Source organism: Diabrotica virgifera, chromosome 6, assembly GCF_917563875.1.
Source record: "Diabrotica virgifera virgifera chromosome 6, PGI_DIABVI_V3a".
Lineage (NCBI taxonomy): Eukaryota > Metazoa > Arthropoda > Insecta > Coleoptera > Chrysomelidae > Diabrotica > Diabrotica virgifera.
Genome location: NC_065448.1, coordinates 154,484,124 through 154,494,698, shown reverse-complemented (window position 1 = coordinate 154,494,698; position 10,575 = coordinate 154,484,124). Strand labels below are relative to the sequence as shown.

At 28.8% G+C, this 10,575-nt stretch overlaps 1 long non-coding RNA gene across 1 annotated transcript; it reads left to right on the top strand.

The window, feature by feature from the left end:
- Positions 1 to 568: 568 nt before the first annotated feature.
- Positions 569 to 3,663, top strand: LOC126887511 (uncharacterized). The gene is made up of 3 exons (XR_007699094.1): positions 569 to 656; positions 1,203 to 1,342; positions 3,520 to 3,663. It is a non-coding gene; the product is annotated as an uncharacterized LOC126887511 (long non-coding RNA).
- Positions 3,664 to 10,575: the final 6,912 nt, after the last annotated feature.

Sequence of the window (10,575 nt, the reverse complement as noted above, 5' to 3'; positions counted from 1 at the left end):
AAAATTTTGGACCACTTTTCGTGTGGGCGACTTCTTGAACCTTATTCTGCACCGAGAGAACAATTTCTTTTCTCCTAAAACACCGATTTCTTTGAGCAATATTTCTTAAAAGTTAACATATCCTATTAACTTAAACACACCGGTTCACATATAAAGAAACGAGTTTTTGAAGTTATACTTCTTTACGCGCGTTGAGGGTGAATTTTTAATGTTAAAACCAGGCTCATACGCATCGGCCAGGCGCATACGCGCATTATAACTTTGTTCTGATTGGATGTTCAAATGACATGTCAAAAATTATCCAATATGGCAGCTGTAGCGCAGCTGTGGGCTGTGGTTTGGTTATGTCGTTGATTGATAAATATAGAGTGATTGTTATACTGCCTTTTTAAATAGTTTTCATATTATATTTTTGGACTTATTAACATGCTTGTTGCATGTCATTGTGGAAGCCCAAACTGTGTGAGTGCGATTTTCAATCGCAAAATTACTGATAAAAACCTATTGGCTCGTAGAGGTAGTGTAGAGATTCTCTACATCAGAGAACTGTGGATAAACATGAATCAACCGGGACGATTTTACGATCTCACTTATTCAAAACTAAAGACTCGGAGGATCCAGTACTTGGAGTCTTTTATTACTGTCAATGATTACAGGTAAGTGTTTTGAAAATAAGTTAAAACAAATTTTGTTCCTACATTTAAGCCACTTTACACATTGCAAGTAATTGCGAAATTTATAGTACAAGTTCTTGCAGCAAAAACTTCTGCAATCAGTTGCAACTTGCAACTAGATTTCTGCAATAAAATGATTACAGGGTACAAGTAATTACAGAAGCTGATATGAAATAGACAGAAACTTTGACCTAACCATAAATTTTAGGTTATGTTGTTCTTATAAATTAAATGTGATTTTTTGAGTAGAGTTATCAGATATTAGATTAAAAATGTTAGATTATTGAGAAAATTATAATATGTGTTATATATAACAATTGCAGAAAGAATTGCATGAACATGTTCTATTTAGCTGCAACTTCTTGCAGCAAGAAGTTGCTGCAAGTAATTGCACCTTTTCTGTGCAATTCTCGTGTGACACGATGCAATTTCAATTGCTGCAAGAAATTGCGCAATTACTTGCATCGTGTAAAGTGGCTATCTCATACATTCACATAATAATATTTTACATAAATCTATTAATTTTAGACGAACCAGCTTATTTAGAGGACGAAAATCATCCTGATCAAGTTCCATCACAGGAAATGGTACGCAAGCCTCAAAAAAGTGCGTAGGTAACATGATGTTGAAAGAACGAGGAGATTGGAAAAGAAAGAAGTAAATTGAGAGTGAGTAAAACCAATAAACACATTTATCTTATGCTTTTTCAAGTGGATATAACAACTAAAAAATAAATAATGAAGAATAATTTAATATTTTGTTTTTTTGTTAAAAAATATTCTCAGCTAAGTACAATGCGTTGGTAACAGACTGTCTCCTTATAATAATATGCAATAAACCATTAGCTCATGTGATGCTCCAGCTACAATTTGCTTAATCCATATTTTATAACTTTTCCTCAGCTTTTCGCTTTCATGTATCACATTGTTGTTAGCATTAATGGTTCTGATTTAAGTCGAGCTGCAATGCCACTTTTTTTGAATAGCGTAGTTAACCATATATTATCTGGTAAAGTATCAAAAATGTTTCTTACAAACTTGGTGTCAGTGTTCTGCTAACTGCAAATTATATTCATATTTACCAGTTTTACGTGGACTCATTTAACTTTTCACTATTGGTTGAGAATAGTCCGTCCGCTATAACTTTTCCCATGCGGTGTGATTCATTTTCAATCAAATTAAGTCAAAACAGAAAGTGAAACGTATGCCGATGTGTGTAGTATATAGTATACAGTATACAAAATGTATATACACATCGACGTTCGTTTCAATTTATGTTTTGATTTAGTTTGATTGAAAATGATTCATACCGTATGGGAAAAGTTATAGCGGACGGACTATATCTGCATAAGTATGCTCTACAAACTCTACATAAATCACTCTGTTTATAATGATCAGCTATTGCCCAAAAATTATTAAATGAATTGAGTCATTCTTTTTTTTATATAATTTCGATTTACATTTAATGTTACATTTATCGTTACATCGAGGTCCCGATTCTCCGATCCTGGTGTTTATCTTGATCAGGGACTCACTTGGGAACGGCACATACTGAAACTTTCCCAAAAGCTCTCAAGCCAACTCTTTTTATTTAGAAACCTATCTAAGGTTACCTCCCTTCAAACCCTTCTTACATCATATCACAGCAACTTTCACTCACGACTAACTTACGCAATCCTTTCCTGGGGACACTCTTGCCATATAGATAAGGTGTTTGGTCAGCAGAGAAAGTGTATTCGCATAATCACAGGTCAGGGTTATCGGGACGATTGTAGGCAGTCTTTCAGAAACCTGAGGATTCTCACACTACCTTCTGTGTACATTATGCAGTGCCTGTTGTATGTTCATCAAAATGTAGATCTGTATAAAACACAACAGCATACTTATCAGACTAGAAATCATGATGCCCTTGTACCAGACTTCAGTCGACTTGAGAGGACCAGAAATGGAACCAGATACCTAGCATTGAAATTTTATAACTGTATACCAATATCTATTAAAAGTCTTGATTTTAACCAATTTAAGAGACAAATTAAAAATTATCTTCTGGTGGGTGCTTTCTACTCATTTGAGGAGTACTTCAGATCTAAATTTTGTTTTGTCCTGTAATTTAATTAGTGTTTAGTTTTTAAATTTTAGTAATAGGTTTTTTTTTACTGAAGTACTGTCAACTTTTAATGTAATTTTAGACAATTTTAATTATTGCTGACCTGTAAAAGTACATTTGTACATTATTACCAATAAATACTCTACTCTACTCTACTCTACTCTACTCTCTCATTTACATTAATTTTACAGTTTTTCTAGTGTATTCTTGGTCAGAGTTCCTCAGTTTCTTCAAAATATTAATTTTGAAAACACTTGGATCTCTTTGTCTCTCCAAGATTTTTCTTCTTTGGGAATTTTTACTTAGCAGACGTATCTAATAATAAACTAATGCCTTTGATGCAGGAAGGGGTTTTCGCTGTTGATGCTTCTTGAACATGTAATCCACTGTGAACATCAGATATAACAGTGGAAGTTAGTTCACTCGTAAATTATATAGATGTTACAATGTGTTTATAAAAATATTCATCAATAATAGAAATTTATAGTATTGTAACATTGGTTACAAAGTTTTTCCACTGAGTGATTCAAAATTTGCACTTACAATGAGGTTATTTTATTAAAAAACTTTATATTAAGGTACATAAGATAGGATAAAAGTTTTTAGATCAAAATGAAAGTTGTCCTTTGTAGATATCATTTAAGCAATAGTTGAAAAACATTATAAGTGGAGTTACAATGTTATTCATATCAGTTGTAGTTGTGATCTAAAATTTAAATTGGATTAATTTTTTTTGTAGGCTATACAGATAAATCTAAAAGTAAACATAGAGGACAATGATGCATTAGAGACTGGCATATCATCTCATACGGACAACACCGCAGGAGAGTTTTTTTATATTTGAACAATTCAGCTTCGCTTCAAAGAAAGTTGGATGCATTGGAAAAAAAAAATTAAGCTCACCGTTTAGACTTACGGAAGATATTGAAAATGCTATAAAGTAGGGATATTATACCGGATTTGTATATACTTTTGTAAATAATACAGGCTGTAACAAAAATACAGGTCATAAATTAAACCACATATTCTGGGACCAAAAATAGTTCGATTGAACCTAACTTACCTTAGTACAAATAGGCACACAAAAAAAGTTACAGCCCTTTGAAGTTACAAAATGAAAATCGATTTTTTCCGATATATCGAAAACTATTAGAGATTTTTTAATGAAAAGTGACATGTGGCATTGTTATGGTAGGTACATCTTTAAAAGAAATTATAGTGAAATTTGTGCACCCCATAAAAATATTATGGGGGTTTTGTTCCCTTAAACCCCCCAAACTTTTATGTACGTTCCAATTAAATTCTTATTGTGGTACCATTAGTTAAACACAATGTTTTTAAAAGTTTTTTGCCTCTTAGTAATTTTTCGATAAATCATTTTCAATCGAGATGCGGCTTCTTTTTTAATATGTTTACGTAAAAATTTTATGGGGGTTTTGTGCCTTTAAACCTCCCAAATGTTTGTGTACGTTACAACTAAACTATTATTGCGGTTACATTAGTTAAACAGAGTGTTTTTGAAACTTTTTGCCTCTTAGTATTTTTCCGATAAGGCATCTTTTATCGAGATGTGGCTTCTTTTCTAATACGGTTCAAAATATACCTCAAACTGTAATTATTTATAAATAATTTTTCGTATTATTACCAGTACGTAACAGTATACAAATATATGGTGGATTTGACAAATATTCAAAATATCTCGACAAAAACTAGCTTTTCGAAAAAGTACTAAGAGGCAAAAAAGTTTTAGAAATATTGTTATTAACTAATGGTGCCACAATGATAATTTAATTGGAACGTACACAAAAGTTTGGGGGGGTTTAAGGGAACAAAACCCCCATAAAATTTTTATGGTGTGCACAAATTTCACTATAATTTTATTTTAAGATATTCCTGTCATAAGGATGCCACATATCCGTTTTCAATAAGAAACCACAAACAGTTTTCGATATATTGGAAAAAAATCCATTTTTATTTTGTAACTTCAAAGGGTTGTAACTATTTTTATGTGAACATTTGTACTAAGGTAAGTTAGGTTCAGTCGGACTATTTTTGGTCGCAGAATATGTGATTTAATTTATGACCTGTATTTTTGTTACACCCTGTATATTGTATGATATTTTAAAAGAAAATAATGAGTACCACCAGTGTTACTACAAATGTCTAGTGAATTTAGTAAGTAATTTTGCCAATTTTGTAAAATTGACAAGAAAATAATTACTAAATAGTTAGTAATTTTGCCAATTTTCACAAAATTGGCCAAAAACAAAAAAAAATATCTACTAAAAACACTAGCCAGTTGTGTCGTGAGTTTAGCGAACCGACTATAACTCTTGTTAAATTAAGGTTGAGTTTACACTTTTGACTTGCCTACAGATTTAAAAATATTTTTGTCATAATATACAGTATGTCCCTGTAAGTTGGAACCATAATATGGAAAACTTTTTTATTATTCATTTTACGAAAAATAGTTGTTCTACATAAAAGGTTCTGCAATATCTAGAATCTCTGATTCAACCATCAGATAGTAAATTTTTATGGGTATTACACAGGGTATGTCAAAAAAAATATGAATGTCACTCAAGAGAAAAGTAGCTTTATTTTTACAATATTGAACATTGTTATTATGAACAGTTAATTGGAAATAGAACTATATTCTAATATGGAATTACATCCTTCTAATTGAAAAAGAAATTAAAAATTTTTCTCAACATATATAATCAACATTATTTTCTGTTATTTCAATTATGATAACTTTTGTTATTAATTTTACGAAAGAAAAGTCATAGAAAGTTCTGAATGAACTAAACCCTAAAATATAACCATCTTATAGCAAATATTACCGATTTTGTATGAGGTATATAAAAAAACTGTTTTTTATGATGACAAAGAAGTATAACTTCTTACGTGCGTACACAAGTACACACACTCTTTTTTTTTAAACACAACTCAATAATTTCTTAGTATTGAAACTAAAGTTTTTATTTCTTAAATTGAAAACTACAAATATTTTGAAGTATAAGAAATATAATGTTAAGTTAATCCATATTTATATTTGTCAACAAGAAATTTTTTTGCAATCAAATAAATATTTTAAACCACAAGAAATAATTCTTCAGAAATACCCTCTGTAGTAACTGTGGTTATAAAATAAAAACTTTGTCATTAATGCCGAAATCTTACTTGCAAATAGATTTTCTTCCACAAAAGAATTGTGCAGATTAACTATTTATGATTTAGTCGTCAGTGTTTGTCAAGATGGCGTGATATGTTCATGTTCATATAGATGTATGTTGGATTTATTGGTGTTCTTTAAAAATTAACGGATATTTTGAAGGTACGTACATATATAGGTATTAAATAAAAGTAAGTTGAGTAATTTAAGATGTAATAATAATATTGTTGCTTATCCGAATGGTTAAAAAAGAAACATAATAGTATCTTTATATGCTTTTTAGGTATAATGATGGACGACTCTGAAATAAAGGATCTTATTATTCTAACTGGGAAATATGCCACAATTTAAAGCTGGGACAGAATGATATAATATATAGCTTCAGAACAATATTAAGAAAGGAGTTATTAACCAACTGCGGGGCCTTCCAGAAATGGTAGAACTTCATACATGTAAGTACCTTTTTAAAAATGTTTATACTTATGTATCAACTATAATAGGTTTCTTGAATGTATCGTCTTCTATAAAAATATACAATACAACGCTATATCAAACATGGCGGTTGCAACGCTGAGGATGTTTTCTGTTAATTTATTTGAGATAAAGAAATCAGTTAGTCTAAAAGAAATATATGTTTATGGTTAAGAAATGTTATTGCCGAAAACCGTGAATGAGTTAATATGTATTAAATGACTTAGATATAAACTAATAATACTTTCCCGTAATAAAATGTCTTAATGATTAGGTATGCTGTCTCTTTCAGATTATAAGAAAATTACATATTATTATGTCTGCTTCAATGTTTTACATTGGTTGTTTTTTCCCTCTTGTTTTAGCTAAACAATGTTTATTGTGTGACTTAATATTATACAGATAAATAATTAATATTTCATTAACAAAAAGAAAAAAATAAACAAAGATGTGTAGGTTAAATGATGCCATGTTTGGACTAAATATAATTGATTATTATTAGTATTAATAGTTCTTATATGGGGCCGTGTATTTGCTTTTTTGTATTTATCTATAGATATCTTTATAAAAAAAATTTTATTAAAGTAAGTTTACTCTTTCTACATAACAATTTTGTTTTAGTGAATTGCTGATATACACCGAGAGAAAAAAATTCTTGACATAAAGAAACTTTATTAATATTTAAGAAATATCGACTTGGCATATTGCCTAAGAAATATATCTTTGTATGTAAGATATAATTTTCTAAAATATTTCAAATACATTCTACTATAGCCAAAGAAATATATCTTAAACATGATTGAACTATCATTTTCTGGCAAACTTCAAACCCATTTCTCAGAAAGAAATTACACTTAATGTTAATTAATTTTATTAGTCATAAAAATATATTTTCTACACATTACAAAACTATTCTTTCTGAGCAATAATATTTCTTAGTAAGGAATATTATTATTTTACTATTAATAATTAATATATTTAATGGTAAGAAATATATTTCGCAGAGATAAACGTATATTTAGAGTTAAGTTAATATTTCTTGAAAATAAAGTGATATTACATACGGCGAAATAAATCATTGTGTTAAGGTAAAATCATTATTTATTAATAAAACAAGATATAAAACGTTATTATTACGTACAAATATTTTCTCCACTCTTAAACCACTAGCTTCTACACAACAATAAAAGGATGGAGAGGCAAATCCAACTTCCTCAAATTTTCCTTCATTTGTTAATAGCACTTTGTATATCGGCAATTCACAAAAACGAAATCGTTATGTCGAAAGAGTAAACTTACTTTAATAAATTTTTTTTATAAAGATATAGATATTTATTTTGACAAATTTAGGAAATACAAAAAAAAAACAAAAACAGGGCCCCACATAAGAACTATTAACACTAATAATAATCAATCATATTTAGTTCAAACATGGCATTATTTAACCTACACATCTTTGTTTATTTTTTTCTTTTTGTTAATGAAATATAAATTATATTTATCTGTATAATATTAAGTCACACAATAAACATTGTTTAGCTAAAACAAGAGGGAAAATACAACCAATGTAAAACATTGAAGCAGACATAATAATAAATATGTAATTTTCTTAATTTTTATAATCTAAAAGAGACAGCATACCTAATCATTAAGAAATTTTATTACGGGAAAGTATTATTAGTTTACATCTAAGTCATTTAATACATATTAACTAATTCACGGTTCTCGGCAATAACATTTCTTAACCATAAACATATATTTCTTTTAGACTAACTGATTTCTTTATCTCAAATAAATTAACAGAAAATATCCTCAGCGTTGCATTCGCCATGTTTGATATAGCGTTGTATTGTATATTTTTATAGAAGACGATATATTCAAGAAACCTATTATAGTTGATACCTAAGTATACACATTTTTAAAAAGGTACTTACATGTATGAAGTTCTACCATTTCTGGAAAGCCCCGTAGTTGGTTAATAACTCCTTTCTTAATATTGTTCTGAAGATATATATTATATCATTCTGTCCCAGCTTTAAATTGTGGCATATTTCCCAGTTAGAATAATAAGCTCCTTTATTTCAGAGTCGTCCATCATTATACCTAAAAAGCATATAAAGATACTATTATGTTTCTTTTTTAACCATTCTGATACGCAACAATATTATTATTACATCTTAAATTACTCAATTTACTTTTATTTAATACCTATATATGTACGTACCTTCAAAATATCCGTTAATTTTTAAAGAACACCAATAAATCTAAAATCCATCTATATGAACATAAACTTATCACGCCATCTTGACAAACACTGACGACTAAATCATAAATAGTTAATCTGCGCAATTCTTTTGTGGAAGAAAATCTTTTTGCAAGTAACATTTCGGCATTAATGACAAAGTTTTTATTTTATAACCACAGTTACTACAGAGGGTATTTCTGAAGAATTATTTCTTGTGGTTTAAAATATTTATTTGATTGCAAGAAAATTTCTTATTCACAAATATAAATATGGATTAACTTAACATTATATTTCTTATACTGCAAAATATTTGTAGTTTTCAATTTAAGAAATAAAAACTTTAGGACAAGAATATTAAATGTAACCATTAAAGCATTTCTTAGTATTGAAGAAATTATCTGTAAGAAATTATTGAGTTGTGTTTAAAAAACTCGTTTCTTTATATGTGAACCGGTATGTTTAAGTTGATAGGATATGTTAACTTTTAAGAAATATTGCTCAAAGAAATCGGTGTTTTAGGAGAAAAGAAATTGTTCTCTCGGTGTACAAAGTGCTATTAACAAAAGAAGGAAAATTTGAGGAAGTTGGATTTGCCTCTCCATCCTTTTATTGTTGTGTGGAAGCCAGTGGTTTTAAGAGTGGAGAAAATATTTGTATGTAATAATAACGTTTTATATCTTGTTTTATTAATAAATAATGATTTTACCTTAACACAATGATTTATTTCGCCGTATGTAATATCACTTTATTTTCAAGAAATATTAACTTAACTCTAAATATACGTTTATCTCTGCGAAATATATTTCTTAACATTAAATACATTAATTATTAATAGTAAAATAATATTATTTCTTACTAAGAAGTATTATTGCTCAGAAAGAATAGTTTTGTAATGTGTAGAAAATATATTTTTATGACTAATAAAAATAATTAACATCAAGTGTAATTTCTTTCTGATAAATGGGTTTGAAGTTTGCCAGAAAGTGATAGTTCAATCATGTTTAAGATATATTTCTTTGGCTATAGTGGAATTTATTTGAAATATTTTAGAAAATTATATCTTACATACAAAGATATATTTCTTAGGCAATATGCCAAGTCGATCTTTCTTAAATATTAATAAAGTTTCTTTATGTCAAGAATTTTTTTCTCTCGGTGTGAGGTGTCTCACGAATGTGACTATGCAAAAAAATCTCATGGGAATATATTTTCCAACGAACCCGCCGTTTGCCGTTTTCGTCTTGTCTAAATGTATAATTAGTACGTTCTTTGAAGGTAAAATATTGCAAAACCTCTAAATTTCCTCTAAGAAAAACCTCTAAGAACCACTTGGATTGACATGAAATTTGGCATACATATAGCTAAAAAGTCAAAAAAAAAAAAGTGATATTGTGCCGATGTGTGCTTTTGCCCTAGGGGTAAGTTTCACCTCCTTTTGGAGGTGACAAATATATGTTCGAAATAAGTCCGGAAATGCATAAAATGACTAATTCTAAGCAACTTTTGTTCTATAAAAATGTTTCCCGGAGTTAATACTTTTTGAGTTATTTGCGAGTGAATATGTTAATTTTTCTACAAAATACCCACGTTTTCAGACGGTTTTTCGCAAATAACTCAAAAAGTAAGTATTTGGCCGAAAAAGTATTCTTATCAACAATATAGCACGTAAATAAGTGAAAAACATGGTGTATATTATTGTGTTTCAATTTATCAATCAAAGATAGAATAAAAATTTTAATTTTTTTAATATAACTCGGGCACATAAATTTGATACACCCTGTATATTGATTTGTAAATATTTATTAGAAGTTAGCTTTCAACGCAAAGTGGTTTCTCCTTAATGAATTTTTCCATGAAGAATATTAAAAACATTTTTGTAAATAAAAGTGAAGTGCAAGTTATTT